Here is a 25,650-nt window from a genome sequence, read left to right as displayed (position 1 = left end):
TATTTGTATATGAAACATTCTGATTGTATATATTGTTTTTTATTTTTTCCAGCGACTATATGATAAAGGCCGGAGTCCGGCCGAAACGTCAAAAACTGTTGCTTCACCCATCACCGTAAATAAAATTTATTCACTTGAAAGCATATTTTGCCATTGAGTGCAGTGATTCTATATCTATTTCGTATCCTACTATATAGGCAACGTATTAAGACACAGACATTATGTATGGAGAGATCATAATATACTCTATTTCTGCAAAAGAATGTACAATCATACACATATAGTGCTGCAAAAAGCTGAAAAGTTATATGAAAATGTCCATATATATGTAGAAAGCAGGCACCGGGTTCTTGTCCATAAGGAGCGTCCACATATTTTGATTGGTCCAATAATGGTATACAGATGCCAGCAGTATGTAACGGGAAAAAGGAAAGGGGAGATCAAAACAGGTCCCATGGATGAAGAGTACTGCTGATGATACAAAGAAGAAAGAAAGTTACAAATTAAAAGAAAAATAAAAACACATAAATATCCACTGGAGGGATAATAATGGGAGGTGACACAATCAGAACAGAGAGCCAAGGAGATAGCATTTCAGAGGTAGGGAGCAAAGCTAAGGGATTCATTTAAACCTTTCGGAGTCATGGTATCAAGCAGAACGATCCACTTGGTTTCGATCTGTGCAAACCTTTTTTTGTTGTCGCCACCTCTTATACCCAGATGGAGTACATCAATACCCCTAACTGTGAGCATCTTCTCGTTACAATTATGATGTAAACGAAAGTGTCGAGGGATTGTCTTTAAATCCATCACTGCGGACACCATCTTGGCCGCACCAATGTCCCGCACGTGCTCCCGTACACGGACTCTAAGTTCACGAGTGGTAAGACTGTCATGATTCCCAATGGCAGGGAAACATCAAAACACAAAGATAACGGACGAGCTCTGGGTGATGGAATCTCGAGCTGACCGTGAGCTAAATCTACCACACAACTAATAGTAGCCAGGGAGCATACCTGATTAACCCTAGATGCCACGCGCCAGCCGGAGGACTAACTACCCCTGGTAGAGGAAGGAACAGACCTGGCTTACCTCTAGGGAAATACCCCAAAAGATGATAGCAGCCCCCCACATGTAATGACGGTGAGTTTAGAGGAAAAGACATACACAGTATGAAGGTAGATTTAGCAAAGAGAGGTCCACTTACTAGATAGCAGAAGGATACAAAAGAGGACTTCACGGTCAACTGAAAACCCTATCAAAAAAACCATCCTGAAATTACTTTAAGACTCCTGTGTCAACTCATGACACAGGAGTGGCAATTTCAGCCCAAAAGAGCTTCCAGCTACAGAGAATAACAAAACTGCAAACTGGACAAAAGATACAAAACAAAAGGACAAAGTCCACTAAGCTGATCAGCAGACTAGTAGCAGGAACATGCAACCGAAGGCTCTGGTTACAATGATGACCGGCAAGGAAATGACTGGAGAGCAAGGCTAAATAGGAAACTCCCAAACACTGATGGGAGCAGGTGAACTGAGACAGCAAAGACACACAAGTCACCAGTACCACCAGCAACCACCAGGGGAGCCCAAAAGCGGATTCACAACAGTACCCCCCCTTAAGGAGGGGGCACCGAACCCTCACGAGAACCACCAGGACGATCTGGATGAGCCCTATGAAAGGCACGAACCAAATCCGAGGCATGAACATCAGAGGCAGTTACCCAAGAATTATCTTCTTGACCATAGCCCTTCCATTTAACCAGATACTGAAGTCTCCGTCTGGAAATACGGGAGTCCAGGATCTTCTCCACAACGTACTCCAATTCACCCCCTACCAGCACAGGAGCAGGAGGTTCAGTAGAAGGAACCACCGGTACCTCATACCTCCGCAACAACGACCGATGGAATACATTATGGATAGCGAAAGATGCCGGGAGGTCCAAACGAAAGGACACAGGGTTAAGAATCTCCAAAATCCTATAAGGACCGATGAACCGGGGCTTAAACTTAGGAGAAGAAACCCTCATAGGGACAAAACGGGAAGACAACCACACCAAGTCCCCAACACAAAGGCGAGGACCAACACGGCGCCGGCGGTTAGCAAACTGCTGAGTCCTCTCCTGGGACAACTTCAAATTGTCCACCACTTGTCCCCAAATCCGATGCAACCGATCCACCACAGCATCAACTCCCGGACAATCCGAAGATTCTACCTGACCAGATGAAAAACGAGGGTGAAACCCTGAATTGCAAAAGAAAGGGGAAACCAAAGTGGCAGAACTAGCCCGATTATTAAGAGCAAACTCTGCCAACGGCAAAAAGGCAACCCAGTCATCCTGATCCGCAGACACAAAACACCTCAAATAAGTCTCCAAAGTTTGATTAGCTCGCTCCGTCTGGCCATTAGTCTGAGGATGGAATGCAGACGAAAAAGACAAATCAGTCAAAGGTTTAGCAACGCCAGAAAACCCAGTTATAAATCGACGATAGAAATTAGCAAAGCCCTAGAATTTCTGAAGACTCTTAAGAGAAGTAGGCTGCGTCCAGTCACAAATAGCCCGAACCTTAACAGGGTCCATCTCAACAGAAGAAGGGGAAAAAATGTACCCCAAAAAAGAAATCTTTTGAACCCCAAAAACACACTTTGAACCCTTTACACACAAAGAACTAGTCCGCAAAACCTGAAAAACCCTCCTGACCTGTTGAACATGAGACTCCCAGTCATCAGAAAAAATCAAAATATCGTCCAAATACACAATCATAAATTTATCCAAATATTCACGGAAAATATCATGCATAAAGGACTGAAAGACCGAAGGTGCATTTGAAAGGCCGAAAGGCATTACTAAATACTCAAAATGGCCCTCAGGCGTATTAAATGCGGTTTTCCACTCATCCCCCTGCTTAATTCGCACCAAATTATACGCCCCACGAAGATCAATCTTAGAGAACCACTTAGCCCCTCTTATGCGAGCAAACAAATCAGTCAACAAAGGCAACGGATACTGATATTTGACTGTAATTTTATTCAGGAGTCGATAATCAATACAAGGCCTCAGAGAGCCATCCTTCTTAGACACAAAGAAAAAACCAGCTCCTAAAGGAGATGAAGAAGGACGAATATGTCCCTTTTCCAGGGACTCCTTAATATACTCTCGCATAGCAGCATGTTCAGGCACAGATAAATTAAACAAACGACCCTTTGGAAATTTACTGCCAGGAATCAGATCTATGGCGCAATCACAATCTCTGTGGGGAGGGAGAGAACCAATCTTAGGCTCTTCAAAAACATCACGATAATCAGACAAAAATGCTGGAATCTCAGAGGGAGTAGATGACGAAATGGAAACCAAAGGTACATCCCCATGAGCCCCCCGACATCCCCAGCTTATCACAGACATTGTTTTCCAGTCAAGGACTGGGTTATGAGATTGTAACCATGGTAATCCAAGCACTAAAACATCATGTAAATTGTACAACACAAGGAAGCGAATCACCTCCTGATGGTCTGGAGTCATACGCATAGTCACTTGCGTCCAGAATTGTGGTTTATTACTAGCCAAAGGGGTAGAATCAATACCCTTCAGAGGTATAGGGACTTCCAGTGGCTCTAAATCAAACCCACAACGCCTGGCAAAGGACCAATCCATAAGACTCAGGGCGGCGCCAGAGTCCACATAGGCATCCACAGTAATAACTGATAATGAACAAATCAAGGTTACAGACAAAATAAATTTAGACTGTAAAGTGCAAATAGACTTGTCAGCCTTCTTTGTGCGTTTAGAGCATGCTGATATAACATGAGCAGAATCACCACAATAGAAACATAACCCATTTTTACGCCTGTAATTCTGCCGCTCGCTTCTGGACAGAGTTCTGTCACATTGCATATTCTCTGGCGACTTTTCAGAAGATACCGCCAAATGGTGCACAGGCTTGCGCTCCCGCAAACGCCGATCAATCTGAATAGCCATTGTCATGGACTCATTCAGACCTGTAGGCGCAGGGAACCCGACGATAACATCCTTAACGGCATCAGAGAGGCCCTCTCTGAAATTTGCCGCTAGGGCGCACTCATTCCACTGAGTAAGCACAGACCATTTACGAAATTTTTGGCAGTATATCTCAGCTTCATCTTGCCCTTGAGATAGGGCTATCAAAGCTTTTTCAGCTTGAATCTCCAAATTAGGTTCCTCATAAAGCAAGCCGAAAGCCAGAAAAAAGGCATCCACATTGAGCAACGCAGGATCCCCTGGTGTCAATGAAAATGCCCAGTTTTGAGGGTCACCTCGCAGCAAAGAAATCACAATCTTAACCTGCTGGACAGGATCTCCAGAGGAGTGAGGTCTGAGAGAAAGGAATAATTTACAATTATATTTGAAATTCAGAAACCGAGATCTATCTCCGGAAAACACCTCTGGTGTAGGAATCTTAGGTTCAGACATCGGAGTATGTATAACAAATTCTTGTAAATTTTGAACCTTAGTAGCAAGATTATTTAAACCTGCAGCCAAGCTCTGAGGATCCATCTTTAAACAGGTGAGATCAGAGCCATTCAAGGATTAGAAGGAGAGAAAGGCAAAGGCTGTAATTAGAGCTGAAATACAACTGATCCAACTATGGAGCAAACATAGGAAAAAAAAAAAAAACTCTACAGACTTCTTTTTCTCTCCTTTCTTCTGCCAGTAACTTTAACACGGGCCGGTCATACTGTCATGATTCCCAATGGCAGGGAAACATCAAAACACAAAGATAACGGACGAGCTCTGGGTGATGGAATCTCGAGCTGACCGTGAGCTAAATCTACCACACAACTAATAGTAGCCAGGGAGCATACCTGATTAACCCTAGATGCCACGCGCCAGCCGGAGGACTAACTACCCCTGGTAGAGGAAGGAACAGACCTGGCTTACCTCTAGGGAAATACCCCAAAAGATGATAGCAGCCCCCCACATGTAATGACGGTGAGTTTAGAGGAAAAGACATACACAGTATGAAGGTAGATTTAGCAAAGAGAGGTCCACTTACTAGATAGCAGAAGGATACAAAAGAGGACTTCACGGTCAACTGAAAACCCTATCAAAAAAACCATCCTGAAATTACTTTAAGACTCCTGTGTCAACTCATGACACAGGAGTGGCAATTTCAGCCCAAAAGAGCTTCCAGCTACAGAGAATAACAAAACTGCAAACTGGACAAAAGATACAAAACAAAAGGACAAAGTCCACTAAGCTGATCAGCAGACTAGTAGCAGGAACATGCAACCGAAGGCTCTGGTTACAATGATGACCGGCAAGGAAATGACTGGAGAGCAAGGCTAAATAGGAAACTCCCAAACACTGATGGGAGCAGGTGAACTGAGACAGCAAAGACACACAAGTCACCAGTACCACCAGCAACCACCAGGGGAGCCCAAAAGCGGATTCACAACATAAGACCAACGTATATCCTGGGACAAGGGCAAGTTGCATAATATATGACATTGGTGGTCCCACAGGATATACGCTGTCTAATTTGGAACACTTTAGAGCCGTCACTTGAAGTAAAATCGGAGCAGCGCAGGACATTGGCGCAGGCAAGACAGTGCCCGCAGGGAGTACAGCCTGGGCGGGGACCACCTGTACCAAAAAAATTGGTTGGGGCAGGGATATAATGGCTCCTAACCAACAAATTGCTGAGATTTGTACCTCTCCTGGGGGTCATAAGGGGGAAGCTACCCAGGGCGGCACACAGGGAAGGTTCAGTATAGAGGACTGTTATGATCCGGTGGTAGGATCTCAAAACTGACCTGACACATATGACCAGAATATAGGACAAGTTCTGGGGATGTGGAAGCTATACTGACCGCAATCCTGATCCTATCCACAAACACTAAAGGCAGCTGTGGAGCGTTCCTAAAATCCTAGACGCCTCGTTCACAGCCTGAGAAACTGACTACCCCTAGAGAGAAAGCAAAGACCTCACTTGCCTCAGAGAAATAACCCCAAAGTTATAGTCAGCCCCCCACAAATAATAACGGTGAGTTAAGGGGAAAGGATAAACGTAGAAATGAAACAGGTTCAGCAAATGAGGCCCGCTAACACTAGATAGACTGAAAATAGATAGGAGTCTGTGCGGTCAACTATCAAAAATAACCACGCAGAGAATACAAGAACCCCCACACCGACTCATGATGTGAGGGGCGCACTCTGCACCCCAGAACTAACCAGCAAGCGAAAAATCACATATAAGCAAGCTGGACTGAACTCATCATATACAGAGAAACGTTTTCAAGGAAATAATGAGCAAAATGAACAAACAAACTTAACTTCTCCAGCAGGAGACTGGTCACAAGGAATATTCAGGAGCTCTCAGAAACAGGACTGAATACACCGACAGCAGGCAACAAATGAAGGTCCAGGTGAGTTAAATAGGTCCAGCATTAAAGGAAATGAAGTAGCTGAGCCCAGCAATATCACTAAAGGCCACCAGAGGGAGCCCAAGAACAAACTCACACAGTACCACTCATGACCACAGGAGGGAGCCCGAGAACGGAATTCACAACAGTACCCCCCTCCTGAGGAGGGGTCACCGAACCCTCACCAGAGCTCCCAGGTCGATCAGGACGAGCCGAATGAAAGGCACGAACCAAATCGGCCGCATGGACATCGGTGGCGACAACCCAGGAATTATCCTCCTGACCATAGCCCTTCCATTTAACCAAGTACTGAAGCTTCCGTCTCGAAATACGAGAATCCAAGATCTTCTCCACCACATACTCCAACTCCCCCTTGACCAAGACAGGAGCAGGAGGATCAACAGAAGGGACCACAGGCACCACATATCTCCACATCAATGACCTATGGAACACATTATGAATGGCAAACGATGTTGGGAGGTCCAAACGAAATGACACAGGGTTGAGGATTTCCAAAATCTTATAAGGACCGATGAAACGAGGCTTGAACTTAGGAGAGGAAACGTTCATCGGGACATAACGAGAAGACAACCACACCAAATCCCCCACACGAAGTCGGGGACCCACACAGCGACGGCGGTTAGCAAAGCGCTGAGCCTTCTCTTGGGACAACGTCAAATTGTCCACCACATGGTTCCAAATCTGCTGCAACCTATCCACCACAGAATCCACCCCAGGACAGTCAGAGGGTTCAACCTGACCCGAGGAAAAACAAGGATGAAAACCAGAATTGCAAAAGAAAGGTGAAACCAAAGTAGCAGAACTAGCCCGATTATTGAGGGCGAACTCAGCCAATGGCAAAAAAGTCACCCAATCATCCTGATCAGCAGAAACAAAACATCTCAAATAAGTTTCCAAGGTCTGATTAGTTCGTTCGGTTTGGCCATTCGTCTGAGGATGGAAGGCCGACGAAAAAGACAATTCAATGCCAATCTTAGCACAAAAGGACCGCCAAAATCTGGACACAAACTGGGATCCTCTGTCAGACACAATGTTCTCCGGAATACCATGTAAACGAACCACATTCTGAAAAAACAGTGGCACCAAATCGGAGAAGGAAGGCAGCTTAGGCAAAGGTACCAAATGGACCATTTTAGAAAAACGATCACAAACCACCCAGATGACAGACATCCTCTGAGAGACAGGAAGATCCGAAATAAAATCCATGGAAATATGCGTCCAAGGCCTCCTCGGGACAGGCAAAGGCAAAAGCAATCCACTGGCACGAGAACAGCAAGGCTTGGTGTTATGATCCTTAGTGGTTGAGGATCACAAATTACTCCAGCTAAGTAACAAACATAGGACAAGCTCTAGGGAGGTGGCAAACTGGACTGACCGCAAATCTGAACCTATCCAAACACACTAGAAGTAGCCGGTGAACGTGCCTAAAAATCCTAGACGTCTCGAGCCAGCCTGAGGAACTAACTACCCCTAGAGAGAAAGAAAGACCTCTCTTGCCTCCAGAGAAATAATCCCCAAAGATATAGAAGCCCCCAACAGATAATAACGGTGAGGTAAGAGGAAGGCACATACACAGGGGTGAAAGCAGATTCAGCAAATGAGGCCCACTAATACTAGATAGCAGAAAATAGAAAAGGGAATCTATGCGGTCAGTAAAAAACCCTTACAAAATATCCACTCTGAGATTTCAAGAACCCCCACACCAACTAACGGTGTGGGGGGAGAAACTCAGTCCCCTAGAGCAACCAGCAAGCGAGGAAATCACATTTTAGCGAGCTGGACTAAAAACATAATGAACACTGATAATCAAAAAATGATCAAACAAAAACTTAGCTTGTCTTGGAGAGACTGGGAGCAAGGTAGACACAAGGAATCTGAAGAGCACTGAATACATTGATAGCAGGCAAGGAACTGAGTCTCCAGGTGAGCTAAATAGGAAACCAACCAAGGATAACGAACCAGCTGATGCAGCCAACCTGCAGAAAGACAACACTACACAGTACCGCTTGTGACCACTAGAGGGAGCCCAAAAATAGAATTCACAACAGTACCCCCCCCTTGAGGAGGGGTCACTGAACCCTCATCAAGACCCCCAGGGCGATCAGGATGAGCCGCGTGGAAGGCACGAACCAAATCGGCCGCATGAACATCAGAGGCGACAACCCAGGAATTATCCTCCTGACCATAGCCCTTCCACTTAACCAAATACTGAAGCCTCCGTCTAGAGATACGAAAATCCAAAATCTTCTCCACCACGTACTCCAATTCGCCCTCGACCAGCACCAGAGCAGGAGGCTCAACAGAAGGAACCACAGGTACCACATACCTCCGCAACAAAGACCTATGGAACACATTATGAATGGCAAACGATGCTGGGAGATCCAAACGAAAAGACACCGGGTTAAGGATTTCCAAGATCTTATAAGGACCGATGAAGCGAGGCTTGAATTTAGGAGAGGAGACCTTCATAGGAACATACCGAGAAGACAGCCACACCAAATCCCCAACACGAAGTCGGGGACCCACACCGCGGCGGCGGTTGGCAAAGCGCTGAGCCTTCTCCTGTGACAACCTCAAATTGTCCACCACATGGTTCCAAATCTGCTGCAACCTATCCACCACAGAATCCACCCCAGGACAGTCAGAAGACTCAACCTGACCCGAGGAAAAACGAGGATGGAAACCAGAATTGCAGAAAAAAGGCGAAACCAAAGTAGCAGAACTAGCCCGATTATTAAGGGCAAACTCGGCCAAAGGCAAAAAAGTCACCCAATCATCCTGATCAGCAGAAACAAAACATCTCAAATAAGTTTCCAACGTCTGATTAGTTTCTTCGGTTTGGCCATTAGTCTGAGGATGGAAGGCCGACGAAAAAGACAAATCAATGCCCATCTTAGCACAAAAAGTCCGCCAAAACCTGGACACAAACTGGGATCCTCTATCAGACACAATATTTTCAGGAATGCCGTGCAAGCGAACCACATTCTGAAAAAATAGAGGAACCAAATCGGAGGAAGAAGGCAACTTAGGCAAGGGCACCAAATGGATCATCTTGGAAAAACGATCACACACCACCCAGATGACAGACATTTTCTGAGATACTGGAAGATCCGAAATAAAATCCATGGAAATGTGTGTCCAAGGCCTTTTCGGAACAGGCAAAGGCAAAAGCAAACCGCTGGCACGAGAACAGCAAGGCTTAGCCCGAGCACAAATCCTACAAGACTGCACAAAGGAACGCACATCCCGCGACAAGGAAGGCCACCAGAAGGACCTAGCCACCAAATCTCTGGTACCAAAAATCCCAGGATGACCCGCCAACACCGAAGAATGAACCTCGGAAATAACTCTGCTGGTCCATCTATCCGGGACAAACAGTCTCTCTGGTGGACAACGGTCAGGTCTATCCGCCTGAAATTTCTGCAGCACTTGTCGCAAATCTGGGGAAATGGCAGACAAAATCACTCCCTCTCTGAGAATACCAGCCGGCTCAGAAACTCCTGGAGAGTCAGGCACAAAACTCCTAGAAAGTGCATCAGCTTTCACGTTCTTCGGACCAGGCAGGTATGAGACCACGAAGTTGAAACGGGAGAAAAACAATGACCAACGAGCTTGTCTAGGATTCAGGCGCTTGGCAGATTCAAGGTAAATCAGATTTTTGTGATCAGTCAAGACCACCACACGATGTTTAGCTCCTTCGAGCCAATGTCGCCACTCCTCAAATGCCCACTTCATAGCCAACAACTCCCGATTACCAATATCATAATTCCGCTCGGCAGGCGAAAACTTTCTTAAAAAGAAAGCACATGGCTTCATCACAGAGCCATCAGAGCTTCTCTGCGACAAAACAGCCCCTGCTCCAATCTCAGAAGCATCAACCTCGACCTGGAAGGGGAGAGAGACATCTGGCTGACATAAGACTGGAGCTGAAGAAAACAGGTGCTTCAGCTCCCGAAAGGCCTCCACGGCCGCAGGAGACCAATTAGTCACATCAGAACCCTTCTTGGTCAAATCCGTCAAAGGTTTAACCACGCTAGAAAAATTAGCGATGAAACGACGGTAAAAATTAGCAAACCCCAAGAACTTCTGAAGACTCTTAACAGACGTAGGCTGAGTCCAGTCATGAATAGCCTGGACTTTGACTGGGTCCATCTCCACAGTAGAAGGAGAAAAAATAAAACCCAAAAAGGAGACCTTCTGTACTCCGAAGAGGCATTTTGAGCCCTTCACAAATAAAGCATTAGCACGCAGGACCTGAAACACCATCCTGACCTGCTTCACATGGGACTCCCAATCATCAGAAAAGACCAAAATGTCATCCAAATAAACAATCATAAATTTATCCAGATATTCTCGGAAGATGTCATGCATGAAGGACTGAAACACAGAAGGAGCATTAGAGAGTCCAAAAGGCATCACTAAGTACTCAAAATGGCCTTCGGGCGTATTAAATGCTGTTTTCCATTCATCTCCCTGCTTAATGCGCACAAGGTTATACGCACCACGGAGATCTATCTTGGTGAACCAACTGGCACCCTTAATCCGAGCAAACAAATCAGACAATAGTGGCAAAGGATACTGAAATTTGACTGTAATTTTATTCAGAAGACGATAATCTATACAAGGTCTCAAAGAACCGTCCTTCTTGGCCACAAAAAAAAATCCTGCACCAAGAGGGGAAGAGGATGGGCGAATATGTCCCTTCTCCAAAGACTCCTTCATATAACTCCGCATCGCGGCATGCTCTGGTATAGACAAATTAAAAAGTCGTCCCTTAGGGAATTTACTACCAGGAATTAAATTTATAGCACAGTCACAATCCCTATGAGGGGGCAGGGCACTGGACCTGGGCTCATCAAATACATCCTGGTAGTCAGACAAAAACTCAGGGACCTCAGAAGGAGTGGAAGAAGCAATAGACACCAACGGAGTATCGCCATGAATTCCCTGACAACCCCAACTTGACACAGACATAGCTTTCCAATCTAAAACTGGATTATGATCTTGCAGCCATGGCAGACCCAAAACGACAACATCATGCAAATTTTGCAGAACGAGAAAGCGAATCACCTCCTGATGTACGGGAGTCATGCACATGGTCATTTGCGTCCAATACTGAGGCTTATTCTCAGCCAATGGTGTAGCATCAATTCCCCTCAGAGGAATAGGAAATTCCAAAGGCTCCAGGACAAAACCACAGCGCCTGGCAAACGACAAATCCATCAGATTCAGGGCAGCACCCGAATCCACAAAAGCCATAACCGGGTAGGACGACAAAGAACAAATCAAAGTAACAGACAAAATAAATTTAGGCTGTATAGTACCAATGGTGACAGGTTTAGCGATTTTTTTAAGCATTTAGAGCATGCTGAGATAACATGAGTAGAATCACCACAGTAGAAGCACAACCCATTTTGACGTCTATGACTTTGTCGCTCAATTCTGGTCAGAGTTCGGTCACATTGCATAGACTCAGGTCTCTGTCCAGAAAATACCGCCAAAGGATGAGCAGATTTGCGCTCCCGCAAACGCCGATCAACCTGAATGGCTAAAGCCATAGAATCACTCAGACTTGTAGGGGTGGGAAACCCCACCATAACATTCTTAACGGCCTCAGAAAGACCTTCTCTGAAATTTGCAGCCAGGGCACACTCATTCCACTGAGTAAGCACCGACCATTTCCGAAATTTTTGACAATACACCTCTGCTTCATCCTGACCTTGAGAGATAGCCAGCAACACTTTTTCTGCCTGATTCTCAAGATTAGGCTCCTCATAAAGCAGTCCAAGAGCCAGAAAAAATGCATCTACATTAAGCAAAGCAGGATCTCCTGGCGCCAGAGAGAAAGCCCAATCTTGAGAGTCGCCACGCAACAAGGAGATAACAATTTTAACTTGCTGAGCGGAATCACCAGAGGAACGAGGTCTCAGAGATAGAAATAACTTACAATTATTCTTAAAATTTTGAAACCTAGATCTATCTCCAGAAAACAACTCAGGAATGGGTATCTTTGGTTCTGACATAGGGCTACGAATAACAAAATCCTGAATACTTTGCACCCGTGCAGTAAGATGATCCACACTAGAAGTCAGAGTCTGAACATTCATGTCTGCAGCTGAGCTCAAAACCACCCAGATTTCAAGGGGATGAAAGAAGCTAAACAGACTGCAGCAAAGGAAAAGCGGGAGGAAAAAAAAAATGTACTCAGGTCTTCTTTTTATCCCACTTCTGCGATGCATTAAACACTTTTTGGCCTGCTATACTGTTATGATCCTTAGTGGTTGAGGATCACAAATTACTCCAGCTAAGTAACAAACATAGGACAAGCTCTAGGGAGGTGGCAAACTGGACTGACCGCAAATCTGAACCTATCCAAACACACTAGAAGTAGCCGGTGAACGTGCCTAAAAATCCTAGACGTCTCGAGCCAGCCTGAGGAACTAACTACCCCTAGAGAGAAAGAAAGACCTCTCTTGCCTCCAGAGAAATAATCCCCAAAGATATAGAAGCCCCCAACAGATAATAACGGTGAGGTAAGAGGAAGGCACATACACAGGGGTGAAAGCAGATTCAGCAAATGAGGCCCACTAATACTAGATAGCAGAAAATAGAAAAGGGAATCTATACGGTCAGTAAAAAACCCTTACAAAATATCCACTCTGAGATTTCAAGAACCCCCACACCAACTAACGGTGTGGGGGGAGAAACTCAGTCCCCTAGAGCAACCAGCAAGCGAGGAAATCACATTTTAGCGAGCTGGACTAAAAACATAATGAACACTGATAATCAAAAAATGATCAAACAAAAACTTAGCTTGTCTTGGAGAGACTGGGAGCAAGGTAGACACAAGGAATCTGAAGAGCACTGAATACATTGATAGCAGGCAAGGAACTGAGTCTCCAGGTGAGCTAAATAGGAAACCAACCAAGGATAACGAACCAGCTGATGCAGCCAACCTGCAGAAAGACAACACTACAGTAACGCTTGTGACCACTAGAGGGAGCCCAAAAATAGAATTCACAACAGCTTGGCCCGAGCACAAATCCCACAGGACTGCACAAAGGAACGCACATCCTGCGACAAGGAAGGCCACCAAAAGGACCTCGCCACCAAATCCCTGGTACCAAAAATTCCAGGATGACATGCCAACACCGAAGAATGAACCTCGGAAATAACTCTACTGGTCCATCTGTCCGGGACAAACAGTCTCTCCGGTGGACAACGGTCAGGTCTATCGGCCTGAAACTCCTGCAACACCCGTCGCAGATCAGGAGAGATGGCAGACAAAATCACCCCCTCTTTGAGGACACCAGTCGGTTCAGAAACTTCCGGGGAGTCAGGTACAAAACTCCTAGAAAGGGCATCAGCCCTCACGTTTTTCGAACCTGGAAGATATGAAACCACGAAATTGAAACGAGAGAAAAACAGCGACCATCGAGCCTGTCTCGGATTCAACCGTTTGGCAGACTCGAGATAAGTCAAGTTCTTGTGATCCGTCAAGACCACCACACGATGCTTGGCTCCCTCAAGCCAATGTCGCCACTCCTCAAATGCCAACTTCATTGCCAACAACTCACGATTACCAACATCATAATTCCGCTCGGCAGGCGAAAACTTTCTTGAAAAGAAAGCACATGGTCTCATCACAGAGCCATCAGATCTTCTCTGCGACAAGACAGCCCCTGCTCCAATCTCAGAAGCATCAACCTCGACCTGAAAGGGAAGAGAGACATCGGGCTGGCGCAAGACAGGAGCAGAAGAAAATCGACATTTCAGCTCCTGAAAGGCCTCCACGGCCGCAGGAGGCCAATTCGTCACATCAGAACCCTTTTTGGTCAAATCCGTCAAAGGCTTAACCACACTAGAAAAATTAGTGATGAAGCGACGGTAAAAATTAGCAAAACCCAAGAACTTCTGAAGACTCTTCACAGATGTAGGTTGAGTCCAGTCATAAATAGCCTGGACCTTGACTGGATCCATCTCAATAGTAGAAGGAGAAAAAATAAAGCCCAAAAAGGAAACCTTCTGGACTCCGAAGAGACATTTAGAGCCCTTCACAAACAAGGCATTGGCACGCAAGACCTGAAATACCATCCTGACCTGCCTCACATGAGACTCCCAATCATCAGAAAAGACCAAAATATCATCCAGGTACACAATCATAAATCTATCCAGATACTCTCGGAAGATGTCATGCATGAAGGACTGAAGCACAGAGGGGGCATTAGAAAGCCCAAAAGGCATCACCAAGTACTCAAAATGGCCTTCGGGCATATTAAATGCTGTTTTCCATTCATCGCCCTGCTTTATGCGCACAAGATTATACGCTCCTCGAAGATTTATCTTGGTGAACCAACTGGCCCCCCTAATCCGGGCAAACAGATCGGACAACAGTGGCAAGGGGTACTGAAATTTGACCGTGATGTTATTTAGAAGGCGATAATCTATACAAGGTCTCAGAGAACCATCCTTCTTGGCCACAAAAAAGAACCCCGCACCCAAAGGGGACGAGGACGGGCGAATATGCCCCTTCTCCAAGGACTCCTTTATATAACTCCGCATAGCGGCATGTTCTGGTACAGATAAATTAAAAAGTCGTCCCTTAGGGAACTTACTACCAGGAATCAGATTTATAGCACAATCACAATCCCTATGAGGAGGTAGAGCACTAGATTTGGGCTCATCAAATACATCCTGGTAGTCTGACAAAAATTCAGGGACTTCAGAAGGAGTAGAAGAATTGACACCAAAGGAGCATCGCCATGAATTCCCTGGCAACCCCAACTTGACACAGACATAGCTTTCCAATCCAGGACTGGATTATGAGCCTGCAGCCATGGCAGACCCAACACGACAACATCATGCAAATTATGTAGCACAAGAAAGCGAATCACCTCCTGATGTGCAGGAGCCATGCACATGGTCACTTGGGTCCAGTACTGAGGTTTATTCTTGGCCAATGGCGTAGCATCAATTCCCTTTAGTGGAATAGGGAACTGTAAAGGCTCCAAGATAAAACCACAGCGCCTTCAAATGACAAATCCATCAAATTCAGGGCGGCACCTGAATCCACAAAAGCCATAACTGAGTAGGATGACAGAGAGCAAATCAAAGTAACAGACAAAATGAATTTAGGTTGTACAGTACCAATGGTGACAGACTTGGCGAACCTTTTTGTGCGCTTAGAACACTCTGAGATAACATGAGTAGAATCACCACAGTAAAAGCACAACCCATTCTGACGTCTGTGGTTTTGCCGTTCAACTCTGGTCAGAATCCTGTCGCATTGCATAGGCTCAGGTTTCTGCTCAGAAAATACCGCCAGATGGTGCACAGGTTTGCGCTCCCGCAGACGCCGATCTATCTGAATGGCCAAAGACATAGACTCATTCAGACCCACAGGCGTGGGGAACCCCACCATAACATCTTTAAGGGCTTCCGAAAGACCCTTTCTGAAAATCGCTGCCAGGGCACACTCATTCCATTGAGTGAGCACAGACCATTTCCTAAACTTCTGACAGTAAACCTCTGCTTCATCTTGACCCTGAGAGAGAGCCAGCAAAACCTTCTCTGCTTGGTCTACCAGATTAGGTTCCTCATAAAGCACTCCAAGCGCCAGAAAAAACGCATCCACATTTAGCAATGCAGGATCTCCTGGCGCCAGAGAGAATGCCCAATCTTGGGGGTCACCACGCAACAAAGAAATAACAATTTTAACTTGCTGAACAGAATCACCAGAAGAGCGAGATCTCAGAGAAAGGAATAACTTACAATTATTCTTAAAGTTCAAAAACCTAGATCTATCTCCGGAAAACAGCTCAGGAATTGGTATTTTAGCCTCTGACATAGGACTGCGGACTACATAATCCTGAATGCCCTGTACCCTTGCAGTGAGATGATCCACACTAGAAGACAGACTCTGAATGTCCATATCTGCAGCTGAGTTCAGAACCACCCAGAGATTAAGGGGAGGAGAGAAACTAAACACAGTGCAGAGGAAAAAAAAAATGACTTCAGGATTTCTCTTCTCCCTCTTCTGCTGCATTAACACTTTTTGGCCTGCTGTACTGTTATGGTCCGGTGGTAGGATCTCAAAACTGACCTGACACATATGACCAGAATATAGGACAAGTTCTGGGGATGTGGAAGCTATACTGACCGCAATCCTGATCCTATCCACAAACACTAAAGGCAGCTGTGGAGCGTTCCTAAAATCCTAGACGCCTCGTTCACAGCCTGAGAAACTGACTACCCCTAGAGAGAAAGCAAAGACCTCACTTGCCTCAGATAAATAACCCCAAAGTTATAGTCAGCCCCCCACAAATAATAACGGTGAGTTAAGGGGAAAGGACAAACGTAGAAATGAAACAGGTTCAGCAAATGAGGCCCACTAACACTAGATAGACTGAAAATAGATAGGAGTCTGTGTGGTCAGTACAAAACTATCAAAAATAACCACGCAGAGAATACAAGAACCCCCACACCGAATCACATATAAGCAAGCTGGACTGAACTCATCATATACAGAGAAACGTTTTCAAGGAAATAATGAGCAAAATGAACAAACAAACTTAACTTCTCCAGCAGGAGACTGGTCACAAGGAATATTCAGGAGCTCTCAGAAACAGGACTGAATACACCGACAGCAGGCAACAAATGAAGGTCCAGGTGAGTTAAATAGGCCCAGCATAGAAGGAAATGAAGCAGCTGAGCCCAGCAATATCGCTAAAGGCCACCAGAGGGAGCCCAAAAACAAACTCACACAGTACCACTCATGACCACAGGAGGGAGCCCGAGAACGGAATTCACAACAGAGGACAGGCCAGTGCTTTTTCAGAATAGAGCGCATACTCTCCCATTCATGATTGTAGGTGGAGATGAATCTAATATGTCCATCTCCACCTACACTGCGACGTCGGGTGTTGGGGTGCAATAGATCACTCCGTGGGGTTCTACGTGCGCGATCATAACCAGCTTTTATGGACCTACGGCTGTACCCGCGGGCCAAAAATCTATCTTTCAAGTCAACTGCCTGTGATTTAAATCTGGTTTCAGTGGAGTAGATTCGCCGCATCCTGGGGAACTGTCCGACCGGGACGGCCCTAATAGTGGCCGGGTAATGAGCAGAAGTAGCATGCAGAAGAGAATTGACGGCGGTTGGTTTCCTGAACACATCCGTCTGGATGCGCTGGTCAGAGTCAACCTCCAGACGGACATCCAGGAAGTCAACCGACACCTCATTAGAGGTGTATGTAAGCCGTATGTTCTGCATGTTATTGTTGAGGCTCTTCATAAAAGTGTCTCTGCCGGTGGGAGGCGCCACCCGCCGTCAAACACACCGCTGTACTATGAGGGGCCCTGTGCCAGTGCCAATGCCAACGAGTGGGCCCCCCTGCTTGCTCAGGATCACAGCACTTGCAAAGTTGAAATACTTACCTCGCCCTGCTCCACCGCCGTGACGTATTCCGCGTTTCCTGGGCCCACAAAAATCTTGAGCCAGCCCTACCCCCCACAACTTTAGCCAAATGACCCCCAGTTTTCAATGCCTAACTATTATTATAAAGTAAATTAAGATTGACAAGCTTCAGTAATAAGAATTGATGTTTTTGGCATTAAAATGGGCACTGTAGGTGTTTTCCTGTCCTCCACTCACTGCCGACTTTGATTCCCTATTGACTTGCATTGGGTTTTGTGTTTCAGTCGGCCCCCGACTTTTCGCAATAATCGGCCGATTTCACCCGACCCAACGTTTCACAAAGTCGGGTTTCGCGAAACCCGACTCAATCCTAAAAAAGTAAAAGTCACTCAACTCTAGTGATCACTATTACCCAAGTTACCCCCAACCCTTGTATTTGATATGTGGTCTGTCCTGTTGGTTAATATTAGGTCTAGCAGTGCTCCCCTTCTTGATGGGTCCTGAACCAGTTGAGAAAGGTAATTGTCTCTCAGGCCGGGGTCACACATGCGTGTTTTACGTACGTAAGAGCGCAAAAACTACGTACGTAAAACTCGCATTACATACGGCACAATGCTTCTCAATGGGGCTGCTCCTATTAGCCGTATATTACGGTTCAGTATTATACGGCTTTCTACGGCCGTGCAAAATCGCAGCATGCTGCGTTTGTCAGCGTATTGCGCAAAAAAATCGCCAATGAAAGTCGATGGGGGCGAGAAAAATACGGATTCCACACGGACCAGCAGTGTGACTTGCTAGAAATACGCAGCGGTGTTAGTGACAAGTCGGTAATTCAATTGCCGGCTGTTCATTTCTCCTGCACAAACCCGACAGGATATGAGACATGGTTTACATACAGTAAACCATCTCATATCCCCTTTTTTTTTTGCATATTCCACACTACTAATGTTAGTAGTGTGTATGTGCAAAATTTCAGCGCTGTAGCTGCTGAAATAAAGGGTTAAATGGCGGAAAAAATTGGCGTGGGCTCCCGCGCAATTTTCTCCGCCAGAGTGGTAAAGCCAGTGACTGAGGGCAGATATTAATAGCCAGGAGAGGGTCCATGGTTATTGGCCCCCCCGTGGCTAAAAACATCTGCCCCCAGCCACCCCAGAAAAGGCACATCTGGAAGATGCGCCTATTCTGGCACTTGGCCACTCTCTTCCCACTCCCTGTAGCGGTGGGATATGGGGTAATGAAGGGTTAATGCCACCTTGCTATTGGAAGGTGACATTAAGCCAGATTAATAATGGAGAGGCGTCAATTATGACACCTATCCATTATTAATCCAATTGTTTGAAAGGGTTAATAAACACACACACACATGATTTAAAAGTATTTTAATGAAATAAACACAGCGGTTGTTTTAATAATTTATTGCTCTCTCAATCCATTTCCAGGCCCTCGCTTGGCAAAATAATAAACGCACAAGATACATACCTTCTGATGTCAGATCACTTCCCACGATGTAATCCATCTGAAGGGGTTAATAATTTTACAGGCACGAGCCCTGCTAATGCACTCACTCGTGCCTGTAATTCCCCGGCGAATGAATGAAATGTAGGTCATTGACCTACATTTCCTTCAGTCGCGGTGATGCGCCCCCTGGTGGATGTCCTCATATGACCTGGAGCGTGGGAAAAAGTTCCCAGGCTGCAGTTTATGAGAACATCCAGCAGGGGCGCATCACCGCGACTGAATGTAAGTATAGATCCAGCTTTCCTTTCAGCACCCGGGGATTACAGGCACGAGCGAGTGGATTATCGCAGCTCGTGCCTGTAATATTAGTTAACCCCTTCAGATGGATTACCTCGTTGGACATGATCTGACATCAGAAGGTATGTATCTTGTGCGTTTATTATTTTGCCAAGCGAGGGCCTGGAAATGGATTGAGAAAGCAATAAATTATTAAAACAGCCGCTGTGTTTATTTCATTAAAATACTTTTAAATCATGTGTGTGTGTGTTTTATTAACCATTTAGTACTATTGGATTAATAATGGATAGGTGTCATAATTGACGCCTCTCCATTATTAATCTGGCTTAATGTCACCTTCCAATAGCAAGGTGGCATTAACCCTTCATTACCCCATATCCCACCGCTACAGGGAGTGGGAAGAGAGTGGCCAAGTGCCAGAATAGGCGCATCTTCCAGATGTGCCTTTTCTGGGGTGGCTGGGGGCAGATGTTTGTAGCCACGGGGGGGCCAATAACCATGGACCCTCTCCTGGCTATTAATATCTGCCCTCAGTCACTGGCTTTACCACTCTGGCGGAGAAAATTGCGCGGGAGCCCACGCCAATTTTTTCCGCCATTTAACCCTTTATTTCAGCAGCTACAGCGCTGAAATTTTGCACATACACACTACTAACATTAGTAGTGTGGAATATGCAAAAAAAAAGGGGATATGAGATGGTTTACTGTATGTAAACCATGTCTCATATCCTGTCGGGTTTGTGCAGGAGAAATGAAAAGCCGGCAATTGAATTACCGGCTGTTCACAGATATCGCGCTGAATGAAATCTAAATACAGAATATATATATATATGTGTCTCAATGACATATATATATATATATATATATACTGTATATATGTTTTCCCGAACATTTGAGCACATAAATCCATTAGATGTCGGTTTTGCAAGCCTGCGCGAAAATCTCGCAGTACGGATGCCATACGGATTACATACGGAGGATGCCATGCGCAAAATACGCTGACACACCCTGACTACGGATCAATATTTTGGGAACATTTCTCCGTATTACGGCCGTAGTACGGACGTATAATACGTGGCGTATTGTCTTACGCCAAGTGTGACTCCAGCCTCATAGTTTTCAAAAATTGATTACCTTTGCTGGAACTGCAGGTTTCTGTTTTCCAATCTATTTCAGGGTAGTTGAAGTCCCCCATAATGACTTCTCCTTGAGTCACAGCTTCATCTATTTGCTTTACGAGGATATTCTCCGTTGCTTCCATTATTTTTGGAGACTTATAACTAACCCCTATCAGTAATTTATTATTTTTCCTCCTCCCCTTATCTCCACCCACAGGGACTCTATATTTTCATTAGATTCACCTATATTATCACGCAGGATGGGTTTTAACCCCTTTCTGACATTAGATGTACTATCCCGTCGACGAGGTATGGGCCCATATGATGACCGACGGGATAATACGTCTAACGCGATCCTCTACGCTCACGGGGGGAGCGCGGCCAATCGTGGCCAGGTGTCAGTTGACTATCGCAGCTGACATCCGGCACTATGTGACAGGAGCAGCCACGGACCTCTTCTGGCACATTAACCCCCGGCACACTGCGATCAAAGATTATCGCAGCATTACGGCGGCACAGGGAAGCATCACGCAGGGAGGGGGCTCCCTGCATACTTCCCTGAGACCCTCGGAGCAACACGATTGAGACCCTTGGAGCAACGTGATGTGATCATGCTGCTCCGAGGGTCTCCTACCTCCTCCTCCCTGCAGGCCCGGATCCAAAATGACCATGGGGGGCCTTCTGTGTCCTGCAGTGAGGTGGCTTTCAAGCGCCTGTTCAGAGCAGGAGCCGGGAACCTCCCTACAGTGCCTGTGTGATCGCTGATCTGACACAGTGCATTGCAAAGTGTCAGATCAGCGATCTGTCACTTTACTGTGATGTCCCCCCTGGGGCAATGTAACAAAGTAAAAAAAATAATATTTACATGTGTAAAAAAAATAATTCCTAAATAAAGAGAAAAAAAATTGTTCCAATAAATACATGTCTTTATCTAAATAAAAAAAAACAATAAAAGCACACATATTTAGTATTGCCGCATCCATAACGACCCGACCTTTAAAACTATCCCACTAGTTAACCCATTTAGTGAACATCGTAAAAAAACGAGGCAAAAAACGACGCTTTATTATCATACCGCCAAGCAAAAAGTGGAATAACACGCGATCAAAAAGATGGATATAAATAACCATGGTATCGCTGAACATGTCATCTTGTCCCGCAAAAAACGAGCCACCATACAGCATCATCAGCGAAAAAATAAAAAAGTTATAGTCCTCAGAATAAAACGATGCAAAAATAATAATTTTTTTTATAAAATAGTTTTTATGGTATAAAAGCACCAAAACATAAAAAAGTGATATAAATGAGGTATCGCTGTAATCATTCTGACCCGAAGAATAAAACTGCTTTATCAATTTTACCAAACGTGGAACGGTATAAGCACCCCCCCCCCAAAAGAAAGTCATGAATAGCTGGTTTTTGTTCATTCTACCTCACAAAAATTGGAATAAAAAGCGATCAAAAAATGTCACATGCCCGAAAATGGTACCAATAAAAACATCAACTCATCCCACAAAAAACAATACATCATATGACTCTGTGGACCAAAATATGGAAAAATTATAGCTCTCAAAATGTGGAGATGCCAAAACTATTTTTTGCAATAAAAAGCATCTTTTAGTGTGTGACGACTGCCAATCATAAAAATCCACTAAAAAACCCACTATAAAAGTAAATCAAACCCCCCTTCATCACCCCCCTTAGTTAGGAAAAATCAATAAATTTCAAAAAATGTATTTATTTCCATTTTCCCATTAGGGTTACAGTTGGGGCTAAAGTTAGAGTTAGGGTTGAGGCTAAAGTTAGGGTTGGGGCTAAAGTTAGGGTTAGGGCTACAGTTAGGGTTGGGGCTAAAGTTAGGGTTAGGGATGGGGCTAAAGTTAGGGTTGGGGCTAAAGTTAGAGTTGGGGCTACAGTTAGGGTTTGGATTACATTTACGGTTGGGATTAGGGTTCGAGGTGTGGTTAGGGTTTGGGTTAGATTTTCAGTTAGAATTGGGGGGTTTCCACTGTTTAGGCACATCAGGGGCTCTCCAAACATGACATGGCATCTGACCTCAATTCCAGACAATTCTGCATTGAAAAAGAAAAACAGTGCTCCTTCCCTTCTTGTGCCCAAACAGGGGTTTACCTCAACATATGGGGTATCAGCGTACTCAGGACAAATTGGAAAACAACTTTTGGGGTCCAAGTTCTCCTGTTACCCTTGGGAAAATACAAAATCGGGGGCTAAAAAGTAATTTTTGTGGAATAAAAAAGATTTATTTTCATGGCTCTGCGTTATAAACTGTAGTGAAACACTTGGGGGAGCAAAGTTCTCACAACATATCTAGATAAGGTCCTTGGGGGGTCTAGTTTCTAATATGGGGTCATTTGTTGGGGGTTTCTACTGTTTAGGTACATCAGGGGCTCTGCAAACGCAATGTGACGCCTGCAGACCATTCCATCTAAGTCTGCATTCCAAACCGAGCTCCTTCCCTTCCGAGCTCTGCTATGCACCCAAACGGTGGTTCCCCCCCACATATGGGGTATCAGCGTACTCAGGACAAGTTGGACAACAACTTTTAGGGTCCAATTTCTCCTGTTATTCTTAGTAAAATACAAAACTGGAGGCTAAAATATAATTTTTGTGGAAAAAAAAAAGAATTTTTATTTTCACGGCTCTGCGTTATAAACTGTAGTGAAACACTTGGAGGTTCCAAGTTCTCACAACACATCTAGATAAGTTCCTTAGGGGTCTTCTTTCTAAAATGGTGTCACTCATGGGGGTTTCAATGTTTAGGCACATCAGGGGCTCTCCAAACGTGACATGGTGTCCTATCTCAATTCCAGTCAATTTGCATTGAAAAGTCAAACGGAGCTCTGACGTGCACCCAAACAGTGGTTTACCCCCACATATGGGTTATCATCGTACTCAGGACAAATTTTACAACAACTTTTAGGGTCCAATTTCTTCTGTTACCCTTGGGAAAATAAGGGGGCAAAAAGATCATTTTTGTGAAAAAATATCATTTTTTATTTTTATGGCTCTACATTATAAACTTGGTGGGTCAAAGTGCTCACCACACATCTAGATAAGTTCCTTAGGAGGTCTACTTTACAAAATGGTGTCACTTGTGGGGGTTTCAATGTTTAGGCACATCAGGGGCTCTCCAAACGCGACATGGCGTCCCATCTCAATTCCAGTCAATTTTGCATTGAAAAGTCAAATAGAGCTCCTTCCCTTCCGAGCTCTGCCATGCACCCAAACAGTGGTTTACCCCAACATATGGGGTATCAGCGTACTCAGGACAAATTGGACAACAACTTTTGGTGTCCAATTTCTCCTGTTACCCTTGGTAAAATAAAACAAATTGGAGCTGAAATAAATTTTTTGTGAAAAAAAAGTTAAATGTTAATTTTTTTTAAACATTTTAAAAATTCCTGTGAAACACCTGAAGGGTTAATAAACTTCTTGAATGTGGTTTTTGAGCACCATGAGATGTGCAGTTTTTAGAATGGTGTCACACTTGGGTATTTTCTATCACATAGACCTCTCAGAGTGACTTCAAATGTGATTTTGTAAAAATGAGAAATTGCTGGTCAACTTTTAACTAGAGATGAGCAACTTTTACTTTTTTCAGATCGAGTCGGGTTTTGTCAAAAGTTGGGTCGGGTGAAATCGGCCGATTATTGCAAAAAGTCGGGGGCCAACAGAAACACGAAACCCAATGCAAGTCAATGGGGAATCAAAGTCGGCAGTGAGTGGAGGACAGGAAAACACCTACAGTGCCTATTTTAATGCCAAAAAGATCAATTCTTATTACTGAAGTTTGTCAATCTTAATTTACTTTATAATAATAGTTAGGCATTAAAAATTGGGGGTCATTTGGCTAAAGTTGTGGGGAGTAGGGCTGGCTCAAGATTTTCGTGGGCCCGGGAAACGCAGAATACGTCACGGCGGTGGAGCAGGGAGAGGTAAGTATTTCAACTTTGCAAGTGCTGTGATCCTGAGCAAGCAGGGGGGCCCACTCGTTGGCACTGGCACAGGGCCCCTCATTGTACGGCAGTGTGTTTGATGGCGGGTGGCACCTCCCACCGGCAGAGACACTATTGCGTACTATGAGGGGCCCTGTGCCAGTGATGTTGCCAATGAGTATGCCCCCCACCTGATGAAGGAACCTGCACTTTCATCTGCACCTTCCTCTTTGTCCCCGTGTAAGGAGGTATAGAATGCGGGAAGGGGAACCTGACTTTCAGCAGGGTCAGACTCTGGCTGTGTAGAGTGCAAGGGGAATGTAGTGGTCTGGGTCAATGTACCAGCAGAGTCATCTAGCAGTGGCTTGGCAATGGGCAGGATGAGGAGGAAACACAGATATAGGCCCAAGTAATAAAGTGGGCTAAATGCAGTTCAAATGTGGTAACAGGACTAAACAGGCGGCATTGCTTTGTTCAGTGGAGGACAACTGTAATGAGTGGCAGACACAGTTAGTAGGCCCAAATAATAAAGTAGCCTAAATGCAGTTCAAAATTGGTAACAGGACTAAACAGGTGGAATTGCTTTGTTCAGTGGAGGACAACTGTAATGAGTGGAAGACACAGTTAGTAGGCCCAAATAATAAAGTAGGCTAAATGCAGTTCAAAATTGGTAACAGGACTAAACGGGCAGCATTGCTTTGTTCAGTGGAGGACAACTGTAATGAGTGGCAGACACAGTTAGTAGGCCCAAATAATAAAGTAGCCTAAATGCAGTTCAAAATTGGTACAGGACTAAACAGGCGGCATTGCTTTGTTCAGTGGAGGACAACTGTAATGAGTGGCAGACACAGTTAGTAGGCCCAAATAATTAAGTAGGCTGAATGCAGTTTAAAATTGGTAACAGGACTAAACAGGCGGCATTGCTTTGTTCAGTGGAGGACAACTGTAATGAGTGGCAGACACAGTTAGTAGGCCCAAATAAT

The 25,650-nt window shown here is 45.0% G+C and overlaps 1 long non-coding RNA gene across 1 annotated transcript in view; it reads right to left on the bottom strand.

The window, feature by feature from the left end:
* Positions 1-296: 296 nt before the first annotated feature.
* Positions 297-25,650, bottom strand: part of LOC143765043 (uncharacterized) — a 117,747-nt gene continuing 92,393 nt past the window's right edge. The window contains exon 4 of the long non-coding RNA XR_013213317.1: positions 297-471. This is a non-coding gene — a long non-coding RNA (uncharacterized LOC143765043). The remainder of the gene's footprint in view (positions 472-25,650) is intronic.

The sequence above is a fragment of the Ranitomeya variabilis genome, chromosome 4, assembly GCF_051348905.1.
Source record: "Ranitomeya variabilis isolate aRanVar5 chromosome 4, aRanVar5.hap1, whole genome shotgun sequence".
NCBI classification, from domain to species: Eukaryota; Metazoa; Chordata; class Amphibia; order Anura; family Dendrobatidae; genus Ranitomeya; species Ranitomeya variabilis.
Note: the sequence above shows the minus strand (reverse complement) of the source record. Positions and strands in the feature narration are given on the sequence as shown.